We start from the raw sequence: 10,733 nt of genomic DNA, 5'->3' as shown, positions 1-10,733 counted from the left end.
TCTAGTCACATTACCAGTATTTTTGTGGAGAAGAGAATCCATATGATATGAAAAACATACATCAATTACAGAACTTTGTCTTAATGAAGTTGGAGAGCTCTGATAAGAAAATGGGGTTCTGGGGTGCCTGAGTGGCTCAGTAGGTTAAGCCTCTACCCTCAGCTCAGGTTGTGATCCCAGGGCATCGGGATCTCTGCTCAGCGGGGAGCAGAGAGCTTCCTCCCTCTCTCTCTGCCTACTTGGGATCTCTCTCTCTGTCAAATAAATAAAAAAATAAAATCTTAAAAAAAAAAAAAAAAAGAAAGAAAGAAAGAAAGAAAGAAAATGGGGTTCTAGGGGCACCTGGGTGGTTCAGTTGGTTAAGTTCAGCTCAGGTCATGATCCCAGGGTCCTAGGATCAAGCCTGGCATCACACTGACATCAGGCTCCCTCTCCCTCCGCCTGTCTCCCAGCTTGTACTCTCTCTCTCTCTCTCAGATAAAATAAAATAAGATAAAAAAGAAAGACAATGGAGTTCTGACAAAGATGAGAGGAAAACCTAACCTAGGGTCTGTAATGGTCTAGGGGAAAGAAAAATTGAACCAAATACTTAACACAGCTCCAGTCCACACATCACACAGGTCTAAAGACAACAAGCAGATATGCTCAAGTCTGTGAGATGATTCAGGAAATACAAAATCTTTTTGAAAAATTTGACACTAAAATGCAACTAATGATGAAATTATTTTACAGTAAAAATCTCAGAAATGTAGAACTGTACCACACAAAGCATGAATCCTAATGAAAACTATGACTTTGGTTAACAGTAATGTATCAGTACTCCTTCAGTTGCAATGAACGTACCAAACCAATGTTGGGGGTGGAGGAGAAGGAGTGTATGGGAACTCTGTACTCTGTTCAGTTTTTCTGTAAACCTAGAAGTACTCTTAAGAACTAAAGTCTATTAACTTGTTGAAAAACCTCAAGAATGTAAAGGCCATCTTTGCTTGGTATTCTCCATTTGTTGCTCCAGATCCATTCTCACCATTGCCTACCTTACTCTGTGCCCTGGAAAGTTAATCTTTTTGAACTGCCAGAAAGGGCTTCCCAGCTCAGCTTCCTGTTAGCTGTGGCCCATGGGCTGCAGTTGATTGGGGTTGGCAGGATGGGCAGAATATGAGGTCGGGGTAATTATTTTCTGCAGGCTGACAGTGACTGTGTTCTTTGCTACGCCTCAAAGCCACAGCTGTTTTTTGGTGGCACTGAGCTACAATTACCGCTTTTCCAGGTTCCAGAAACGTCTCTCTCCTCTTGCCCCATCAGGCCTAGTCATGGGTCTCCATTGTTGCTACTGCTGGAATACCACACCATACATTCCCTGCGTGGGGCCCGGGAATCCTGAGCTGGGAAGTTCCCGAAATCCCCCTAATCCTCAGCAGGGCTGGCCTTGGGAGAGCCTCAGAAAACGTGCCACAAAAGCTTTGGGAGGTAACCGCATCTCTGTTCACCACCTTGACTTTAATTCTTTAAATCAGTGATTGGCTATTTCCATCTCTGAAAACAAATATTGTTAATTCTTCATTTTCTAGTTTTAGGTACTTCATCTTTCTTCTGTCTACTCCCTCTACAATTACCACTGTGTGTGTACATGCACACACACACTTTCCCACTTCCTTAGCTTCCCAACTGTGATGATTAATTTGATGTGTCAGCTTGGGTAGGCCATGGTACCCAGATAATTTGGTCAAACAGCATCTAGATGTTCTTGTGAGGGTATTTTATAGATAAGATTAATATGTAAATCAGTGGACTTTGTGTAAAACAGATTACTCTCCATAATGAGCGAGGGGATCATCTAAATAATTGAAGGCCTGAAGGGGAAAAAATCAAGGTTCCCCCAAGAAGGGAGGAATTCTGCCTCCAGATCCTGCTTCAAGGTTAGAACTACAATATCAATTCTTCTCTGGGTCTCCAGCCTACTGGCATATCTTGAAGATTTTGGATTCACCAGCCTCCACAATCATGTGAGCTAGTTCCTTAAAATAAAAGCTTCTCTTTCTCTCTCAATAGATAAATATTTTATATACACACATATTTATGTCCTAGGTATGTTTATAAATACATCTTCTGTTGGTTCTACTTCTCCAGAGAATTCTTTTTTATTTTTTATTTATTGATTTTTTTAAAAAAGATTTTACTTATTTATTTGACAGATATCACAAGTAGGCAGAGAGGCAGGCAGAGAGAGAGGGAAGCAGGCTCCCTGCTGAGCAGAGAGCCCGATGGGGGACTTGATCCCAGGATCCTGGGACCCAGGATCATGACCTGAGCCGAAGGCAGAGGCTTAATCTACTGAGCCACCCAGGTGCCCCTCCAGAGAACTCTTAATACATCAATATACTCATATCATAATTTTGATAAGATCAGTGATTATTATTTTAAATATATATAAACTGTTAACAGACAAGCCATGTAATGTGATCAAAAAATTTTTTTAAAGATTTTATTTATGTATTTGACAGACAGAGATCACAAGTAGGCAGAGAGGCAGGCAGAGAGAGAGAGAGGGGAAAGCGGAAAGCAGGCTCACCGTGGAGAGCCCGATACAGAGCTAAGTCCCAGGACCCCGGGATCACGACCTGAGCTGAAGGCAGAGACTTTAACCCACTGAGCCACCCAGGCGCCCCTAATGTGATCAATTTTGTTGAAATGTTACATGTTGAACATGTTACACATGTTCTCCTGGCATTAACAGTTACCTTAGTTTTCAATGCAGTCATTACTAAATCATAAATGGTTTCTTTCCAGTACTGTAAATCTCCCCTTGACACATGGAAACACACGTTTTGTTTTTTTTTCTTTTTTTCTTTCTTTCTTTTTTTTTTTTAAGATTTTATTTGACAGACAGAGATCACAAGTAGGCAGAAGGGCAGGCAGAGAGAGGAAGGGAAGCAGGCTCCCCACTGAGCAGAGAGCCAGATTCGGGGCTCGAATCCAGGACCCTGAGATCATGATCTGAGCCAAAGGCAGAGTCTTTCACCCACTGAGCCACCCAGGTGCCCCTTAAACCTTTTTCAAGAACTTGCTCCTGGCACATTCCCATCTCCTCCAGTCTAGACCACTTGACCTACAGGCCTTCCCTACTGCTGTCATCATCATACCTCTCTTTACCATTATCTTGGGGTTTCCATTGCCTCTTTTATTAGGTCATCTTCCTTCCTTCCTTCCTGTTTTTTTTTTTTTTTTTTGAAAAGTTAAAAATCTCTTAATTTTTTAGTCCTAGTACCACTACCACAATTTACAGGGCAATATACCTGATGTAATGAAAAGAAAAAGAAAACGCTACAACAGATAAAAGACCTCAGGAATGTACATCTAATTGACACTACATTGCATTAATCAATAGCTGCACTTTTTGAAAACTGTGGTTATGACAGTCCTGAACAAGAAGGGTTTCCTGTTTAAGCTGCAGTAACTTTTCTGACTATGGATCATCGTTCCTTCTGTGGCAGATTTGTACAGTTCCTCTAATGCATTTGGGACGACTGTCTCAAAGTAACCTGCAGCTTTCCTGACAACTCCTCACTCGCTCTCCTGCTAAGAACTGTAGCCCTTTTCTTCTGAAAATTTTTTAGAACCTTCTGCTACCATATCCACCACTTCTGCCACCAGAGCCATAACCACCACCATAGGGACTGCCCGAGCTTCTTCCACCAAAACTGCCCCCCTTCATGGGTCCATAATTTGATTGCTGTTGTCCACTATAATTTCCAAAATCATTATAGTTCCCACCACCACCATAGTTAGCACCTCCAAAATATCCTCCTTCATTGTAACCATCATATCCACCACCACCACCTCCATACCCACTTCCTTGGTTTCCATATCCTGGTCCACCACCACCATAGCCTCCTCTACTACTGTAACCAGGACCACCACCATAGTTGCAACCATCACCTCCAAATCCATTATATCCACCATCACCTCCTCCGTAACTACCTCTGCTGCCACCACCACCACCACCACCATAGCCTCCTCTTCGACCAAAGTTTCCACCATGGCCAAAGTTACCACCACCTTCAAAGTTTCCTCCACGACCCATGAAGTTGCCAGATCCACCTCCACGACCTCTTTGTGATCCAGCAGACTGCATTTCTTGTTTAGAAAGGGCCTTTTTCACTTCACAATTATGCCCATTAATAATGTGGTATTTCTGAACAACAATTTCATCAACTGTATCATGATCATCAAAAGTTACAAAAGCAAATCCTCTCTTTTTCCCACTCTGCCTGTCTTCCATAATTCTGTGGTTTCAATCTTGCCATACTTTTCAAAGTAGTCTCTCAAATTATACTCTTCTGTATCTTCTTTAATACCACCAATAAAAATCTTCTTCACTGTTAGATGGGCACCAGGCTTTACAGAATCCTCTCTAGAAACAGCTCTCTTTGGTTCCACTACACGTCCATCAACCTTGTGTGGTCGGGCACACATTGCTTCATCCACCTCTTCAACGCAAGAGTAAGTCACAAAACCAAAACCCCTGGCCAGGAACGTTTTGTTTGGGGGTCTCTCATCACCACACAATCTGTAAATGTACCCTATTTTTCAAAATGTTCTCTTAAACTATCATCTGTAGTTTCAAAGCTCAAACCACCAATAAACAGTTTTCTCAACTGCTCTGGTTCCTTTGGATCATGGCCCTCCATTTTGAGACCGGACTCACCTCTTCGAACTCGAGTTCAATATGGGACCGAGAGGAAGAGATCCTTCCTTCCTGTTAATGGTGTATATCCTCCAATAACTTCTGTAGAGAATTGCTTAAAGAACTAAAGTCTTTGAGACCCTGCATGTCTGGAAATGTCTATTAGATCCATATCCATTAATAGATATTTTTACTAAATAGAGAATTTTAGGTTGAAATCACTTTCCCTTAGATTTCTCAAAGCACTGCTTCATTGTTTCCTATTTCCTAGAGTTGCTGTTAGGGAAGAAAAAACAGCTCTTCAGCTTAGAGCCAGCCTGACTGAAACACCTGGGCTGTGATGTACTCCTGTTAAAACTAAAAAATTTCCCAGAACACCAGCATCAGACGAAATCACTCTCTAATCATGATGAAACAAAAGAAGGAGGAAAAGAAGAACTACTACGTGATTGTCTGAAGGCAGAGGAACATCAAGGATGCTTGACATCCCCTGAACTGAGAAGGCACTTTGAGATGGGGAAACGAATGAGAGAAGCAGTTGACAGAGGGTTTTTATATTGGGTAACTTACTGGTGGGAAAGATTGGACCATGATCCAGTCAGCTGCTCAGCTATTCTCCACAAAAATCCAGACCTTAACTCATAAATCGTGTGAGGAGGTAGGACCTGAGGAAGAGCCTAACAGTGAAATCCAAGTGTACACGCAAATGTGATTAATAGCTAATTATTAACAGACCCCTCTGTGCACCAGGAGGCCAAAACCCCGTTACTGAAGTTTATATCTTAATGGATCTGCTGGAGGCTGCACAGAACTCTTGGTGCTCTTGTTTCCTCTGTGATCACAAGACAAGTAACAGTAATCTGTGGGTGGGGGCAGCTTCTGAAGAACATAACACTAGAATGAGCACCAAGCAGACAAGTCAAAATGCTGGCCAAAAATGAGGTCAGTGTGGCAAGCATTCCTACAATGATCGTGTTTGAGCATGAACAGAACGCAGTCCAAACCACAACAAATGACCAACTAACAGTAACTGTTGCTTCTTCACCAATTTCACATTTGGCTCTGTTCCACTCCTCCCACTTTTGGAATAAAGAGTACTAAGATTTCCAAAGGTAGAATTGCCCACAGTTCCCCACAATGTATGTTGTCTCTTTTTTGCGAGAAGCCAAAAATCCAACTTTGTTTGAGTACAGGTTTGTTCCTGATGGTAATACGCTGGAGCCCATTGACACTGTAGAGAAGGCAGATACCATTCTTTTCTTTTCTTTTTAAATTTATTTTAAATTTATTTTATTTATTTATTTTTTATTTGCATAACAGTACTCATTATTTTTTCACCACACCCAGTGTTCCATGCAATCCATGCCCTCTATAATACCCACCACCTGGTACCCCAACCTCCCACCCCTCCGCCAATTATAACCCCTCAGATTGTTTTTTAGAGTCCATAGTCTATCATGGTTCACCTCCCCTTCCAATTACCCCAACTCCCTTCTCCTAACACCCCTTGTCCTCCATGATATTTGTTATGCTCCACAAATAAGTGAAACCATATGATAATTGACTCTCTCTGCTTGACTTACTTCACTCAGCATAATCTCTTCCAGTCCCGTCCATGTTGCTACAAAAGTTGGGTATTTGTCCTTTCTGATGGAGGCATAATACTCCATAGTGTATATGGACCACACCTTCCTTATCCATTCGTCCGTTGAAGGGCATCTTGGTTCTTTCCACAGTTCGGCGACCGTGGCCATTGCTGCTATAAACATTGGGGTACAGATGGCCCTTCTTTTCACTACATCTGTATCTTTGGGGTAAATATCCAGGAGTGCAATTGCAGGGTCATAGGGAAGTTCTATTTTTAATTTCTTGAGGGATCTCCACACTGTTTTCCAAAGAGGCCGCACCAACTTGCATTCCCACCAACAGTGGAAGAGGGCTCCCCTTTCTCCACATCCCCTCCAACACATGTTGTTTCCTGTCTTGTTAATTTTGGCCATTCTAACTGGTGTAAGGTGATATCTCAATGTGGTTTTAATTTGAATCTCCCTGATGGCTAGTGATGATGAACATTTTTTCATGTGTCTGATAGCCATTTGTATGTCTTCATTGGAGAAGTCTCTGTTCATATCTTCTGCCCATTTTTTGATATATTTGCCTGTTTGGTGTGTGTTGAGTTTGAGGAGTTCATTATAGATCCTGGATATCAACCTTTTGTCTGTACTGGCATTTGCAAACATCTTCTCCCATTCCGTGGGTTGCCTCTTTGTTTTTTTTGACCGTTTCCTTTGCTGTGCAGAAGCTTTTGATTTTGATGAAGTCCCAAAAGTTTATTTTTGCTTTTGTTTCCTTTGCCTTTGGAGACATATCTTGAAAGAAGTTACTGTGGCTGCTATCGAAGAGATTACTGCCTATGTTCTCCTCTAGGATGCTGATGGATTCCTGTCTCATGTTGAGGTCTTTTACCCATTTTGAGTTTTTATCTTTGTGTATGGTGTAAGAGAATGGTCAAGTTTCATTCTTCTACATATAGCTGCCCAGTTTTCCCAGCACCATTTATTAAAGAGACTGTCTTTTTCCCACTGTATTTTTTTTCCTGCTTTGTCGAAGATTATATGCCCATAGAGTTGAGGGTCCATATCTGGGCTCTCTACTCTGTTCCACTGGTCTATGTGTCTGTTTTTATGCCAGTACCATGCTGTCGTGGTGATCACAGCTTTGTAGTAAAGCTTGAAATTAGGTAGCGTGATGCCCCCAGTTTTATTTGTTTTTCAACATTTCCTTAGCGATTCAGGGTCTCTTCTGGTTCCATACAAATTTTTGGATTATTTGCTCCAGCTCTTTGAAGAATACCGGTGGAATTTTGATCGGAATGGCATTAAAAGTATAGATTGCTCTAGGCAGTATAGACATTTTAACAATGTTTATTCTTCTGATCCAAGAGCATGGAATGGTCTTCATCTTTTTGTTTCTTCTTCAGTTTCTTTCATGAGTGTTCTGTAGTTCCTCGAATACATATCCTTTACCTCCTTGGTTAGGTTTATTCCCAGGTATCTTATGGTTCTTGGTGCTATAGTAAATGGAATTGATTCTCTAATTTCCCTGTCTGAATTTTCATTGTTAGTGTATAAGAAAGCCACTGATTTCTGTACATTGACTTTGTATCCTGCCACGTTGCTGAATTGCTGTATGAGTTCTAGTAGTTTGGGGGGTGGAGTCTTCTGGGTTTTCCATGTAAAGAATCATGTCATCTGCAAAGAGAGAGAGTTTGACTTCTTCATTGCCAATTTGGATACCTTTTATTTCTCTTTGTTGTCTCTGCTTGCTGTTGCTAGGACTTCTAATACTATGTTGAACAAGAGTGGTGAGAGTGGGCATCCTTGTCGTGTTCCTGATCTCAACGGGAAGGCTGCAAGCTTTTTCCCATTGAGGAGGATATTTGCTGTGGGTCTTTCATAGATAGATTTGATGAAGTTCAGGAATGTTCCCTCTATCCCTATACTTTGAAGCGTTTTAATCAGGAACGGATGCTGGATTTTGTCAAATGCTTTTTCTGCATCAATTGAGAGGACCATGTGGTTCTTCTCTCTTCTCATATTAATTTTTTCTATCACATTGATTGATTTGCGAATGTTGAACCATCCTTGTAGCCCAGGGATGAATCCCACCTGGTCATGGTGGATAATCTTTTGAATGTGCTGTTGGATCCTGTTTGCTAGGATCTTGTTGAGAATCTTAGCATCCATATTCATCAGTGATATTGGTCTGAAATTCTCCTTTTTGGTAGGGTCTTTGCCTGGTTTGGGGATCAGGTAATGCTGGCTTCATAGAAAGAGTCTGGAAGTTTTCTTTCTGCTTCAATTTTTTGAAACAGCTTCAGGAGAATAGGAGTTATTTCTTCTTTGAAGGTTTGGTACAATTCCCCAGGGAATCCATCAGGTCCTGGGAGGTTTTTTGTTTAGGGAGGTTTTTGATCACCGCTTCAATCTCATTACTAGATATCAGTCTATTCAAGTTGTCAATTTCTTCCTGGTTCAATTTTGGGAGTTTATAGTTTTCCAGGAATGCATCCATTTCATCTAGGTTGCTTAGCTTATTGGTATATAACTGTTGTTAATAACTTCTGATGATTGTTTCTACTTCCTTGGTGTTAGTTGTGATCTCTCCCTTTTCGTTCATAATTTAATGAATTTGGGCTTTCTCTCTTTTCTTTTGGATGAGTGTGGCCAATGGTTTATCGATCTTATTGATTCTTTCAAAAAACCAGCTTCTAGTTTCATTGATACGTTCTACTGTATCTCTGGTTTCTACCATGAATGATCTCAGCTCTAATCTTGATTATTTCCCTTCTTATGTGTGGAGTTGGTTTGATTTGTTGTTGATTCTCCAGTTCTTAAAGGTGTAGAGACAGCTGCTGTGTTCTGGATTTTTCCATTTTTTTTGAGGGAGGCTTGGATGGCTATGTATTTCCCCCTTAGGACCGCCTTTGCTGTATTCCATAGGTTTTGGACCGAAGTGTCTTCATTCTCATTGGTTTCCACGAATTGTTTCAGTTCTTCTTTGATCTTCTGGTTGATCCAAGCATTCATAAGCAAAGTGGTCTTTAGCTTCCAGGTGTTTGAGTTCCTTCAGAACTTTTCCTTGTGATTGAGCTCCAGTTTCAAAGCATTGTGATCTGAGAATATGCAGGGAATAATCTCAGTCTTTTGGTATCGGTTGAGTCCTGATTTCTGACCCAGTATGTGGTCTATTCTTGAGAAGGTTCCATGTGCACTTGAGAAGAATGAGTATTCCGTTGTTTTAGGGTGGAATGTTCTGTATATATCTGTGAGATCCATCTGGTCCAGTGTGTCATTCAGTGCTCTTGTTTCTTTATTGATTTTGGCAGATGCCATTCTAATTCTTGGCTGTTGACATTAAACTGTTGTCTCACTCCCCTTCCCAAAAGCTTTCAGGATCTCCTCTTTGTCCCTACTGTTTTGAAGCTAATCTATTTTTACCCACTCCACTGGGCACTTAACGGACCCTTTCAGTGGGGGGGTTTGGATTTCTTGTGTATCACTCCAGAGATGTTTATGTATATATAAGTAAAAGTGTCTATCTCTTGGAACCACCATTACCACTTTGATACAAATGATTGCACATTATAAGACTGTTCCTTTGGAATCTTCACTTGATCTATGTCTCAGTGAATTTAAGTTAGCTTTTGCTATATAACAAACCATATAACAAACAAACTTACTGACTTAAAATAAGAATAATTTATTATTTTTTAGGGCTTCTGTGAGTTGGAAGTTTTTCTCTTCCAGGCCAGCTCATTTGGGGCTGGTTGGTGTAGGATGGTTCAGTCACCTGTCTGGGGCACAGCTGAATTGACTAGAAGACCTGGATGGATCTTTTTCTCCTTATGATCTGTCCAGCAGACCAGCTTGAGGGTCTTCAGATTATGGCCTCAGGATTCCAAGTGCAGCAAAAGAAGGTTAAGCCCCAATGTGCATTTTCCAAGCCTGCGCTTTTCCTCAGGTCTGCTAAGGCACCAACATTGGCCAAAGCAAGTCACAGAGCCAGTCCTAGATAACAGACCAGTGGACAAATAAGTTCCACATCCTGATGGGAGGAGCTGCAAAATATACCATTTCTTTTCAGTCAAACCATATTGGAATATCAGGAGCTTCCTCATTCTTTTTACAGCTGGCTGAACCGTATTTCATTGTATAGTTGTATATTTAGTTACCCACCCCCAAATGGTGGAAATTTAGAGAGGTTTCCAGTTTTAATCTCTGAATGAAAAATGCTCTGTGAATAACCTTGAATATGTTTAATTACACATGTGTGGGGATAATGGGATAAATTTCTAAATGTGGATTTTAAAAAGTAAATAAAAAGTTTAATTATTGATAGATGTTGTTAAAAGGGCACCCTACAGAACTTGGACCAACTCACCCTTTCATATTTAACCTCTCCAACATGCTAGACTTTTAAAAATTACAGCATTTCTTATAGGTCAAAAGTGTTAATTCAGTGTTGTTTCAAATTGCATTGCTTTTGT

General features: G+C 40.9%; 1 pseudogene across 1 annotated transcript; it reads right to left on the bottom strand.

Annotated features, from left to right (window-relative positions):
- Nucleotides 1-3,274: 3,274 nt before the first annotated feature.
- LOC309842216 (heterogeneous nuclear ribonucleoprotein A3 pseudogene) lies at nucleotides 3,275-4,695 on the bottom strand (annotated as a pseudogene). The gene has a single exon. The product of its transcript is annotated as a heterogeneous nuclear ribonucleoprotein A3 pseudogene (transcript).
- Nucleotides 4,696-10,733: the final 6,038 nt, after the last annotated feature.

This window comes from Mustela nivalis (assembly GCF_964662115.1).
Source record: "Mustela nivalis genome assembly, chromosome: 10".
Taxonomy (NCBI): domain Eukaryota; kingdom Metazoa; phylum Chordata; class Mammalia; order Carnivora; family Mustelidae; genus Mustela; species Mustela nivalis.
This window is presented reverse-complemented; position numbering and strand designations above follow the sequence as displayed.